Below are 2042 nucleotides of genomic sequence, written 5' to 3'. Positions count from 1 at the left end.
TAAGTAAGTGAGGCTGATAAACAGAAATTCAAGCGAGGCTGATTTGTTACATGAATTCAGAGGCAAAGATGACATAGAAAAGGAAAAACATAGTTATTTTTTTGGTTGATGAAGTGGCTATTGCTTTCCACTCCCTCATTTTGTCACCTTTCTCTCCACATTCGAATATCATTCCTTAAACAAGTTACCCAATCTCCTCTATGTCATTTAATTTTCAATTTTTGCATGTATCAGTCAGCTGTCACCTTTGAAAATTTAACGTTGTGACAAACAACTTGCTGTCCAAAAATTTATTTACAGCTGTCATATTTTTAAGAGGGCAGTTTGGGTTATAAAGGGAAATTGCCATGAAGATGAAAGCATAAAAAGAAGGCTATGTGTTTGGATAGGAGCCTATAGAGCTTTAACAGATCATGGATGACCTCAACTTCACACCAGCTTTCATCCAGACAGGTTACATGTATTTCTACCAGGAGCTGCAAGGGGATTTGTGTGTTTCTTGGACTGTTTTGAGCTGTTGGTTTCAAAAGGAATTTTTAGACAAATGAAGATGAGTTTCAAAAATCTGAAGGAGGTTTTTTCTAAAAACATAACAAGGAACAAAAACCTCTTTCAAATTTCTCCCAGGTTCTACCAATTCGGAGATTCGAAATTTCCTTTGAGACCTATTTGCAGAATTCTGAATTTTCCTGTTTTATAGATGATTTTGTAATGCAGATTCCAGTCAACTGAAGCTGGTTTTCAAAACACTGAGAGAGGTTTTTCTTATAAACATTCTTATCTACAAAAACCTCCTCCATTTTTGTAACAACTTTCATGGATCAAAAGATATAAGCTCTGTCTTTGTTAAACACACATGGGTAGCAAATGAATATGAAAGATAAAACATGAGAGTACATCTTTTGTTAACAACTGATATACATTTATAGTACATTATTTGATTGTTGGGTTTCACATCCCAAGGTCTCTTGGACTTCTTTTAGTCTATTCGACTTCCACACTAACCCATTGAGGATTAGATGTCCAACATCCCCCCCTAATCCGAAGGGTTATGTATGAGTCCAATAAGAGAGCTGTAATACAAAATGTGCAAAAAATGCATGGCAGCACTAGGCTGAATGTGCTCTCTGAAATGTTGGTACAAAGGGCAGTGGTTTAAGGATGACCACCAACACTGGAACGCTTAGTGCAGTTCTCGGAACTCTTCCAAAACTGGCAAGAAGTTGAAGTCTTCTGCTAGAGGAAGTGCTCCTATTTTTTTGAAGAGGGAAACCTTCAACCATGAAAGGGAGGTCTCACCCCGCATAAAAGGGAGAAATTCAACCTGAAAAGGGAAGTCTCAACATGTGATGGTTTAAGGATGACCAACAACTCTGGAATGCTTAATGAAATTCCTGGAACTCTTCCAAAACTAGCAAGAAGCTGGTGTCTTCTGCTAGAGGAAGTGTCCCCAATTCTATTCCTGGAATTCTTCCGAAACTGGCAGGAAGCTGAAGTCTTCTGCTAGAGGAAGTGTCCTAGATTACCAACTGAAGGCATGCTCAGGGGCATCTTTGTTTCTAGCTACAACTCTGAATCTGGTAACGTAGGTGGTGGCTCAGGCTCACTTGATGTGGCTTTGAAGCTTGTAGATGACCATCATTTCCTCCCCTGTCATATACAAGGTGAGATGATGGAGAAAACTCAAATGCAAGACTGTTCAATACTTTGAAATAGGTCCTGACATGTGATTGGAATATCTTCTTGGCTATTGATGCCCATTGCCATGAAGTGATCCATCCTAGATGAATCTTTGTTCTTGTAGGATGTTTGTTTTTGAAGCATTTGTTTGAAGAATGACTGGTTTTATGACAGTGCTTACATGGATGAAGATCAAAACCGTGATCTTTAAGATGGACAACTCGGTCACAGTGTTGGCATTTCACAATCTGTTGTTTTTGTTGCTGTGGAATAGGGGAAAAATCTGGAACAGCTGGATGTGAACTGTCATGCAGGAATCCAACACTCTGAAATTGAATGGGCTTTGAGTAGTCTGGAATATG

This window comes from Pinus tabuliformis, chromosome 3_2, assembly GCF_031772625.1.
Source record: "Pinus tabuliformis cultivar Carrire ecotype Pingquan chromosome 3_2, CPIR1, whole genome shotgun sequence".
In the NCBI taxonomy this organism is placed as follows: domain Eukaryota; kingdom Viridiplantae; phylum Streptophyta; class Pinopsida; order Pinales; family Pinaceae; genus Pinus; species Pinus tabuliformis.
The sequence above is the reverse complement of the archived record's forward strand: the minus strand, read 5'-3'. Positions refer to the sequence as shown.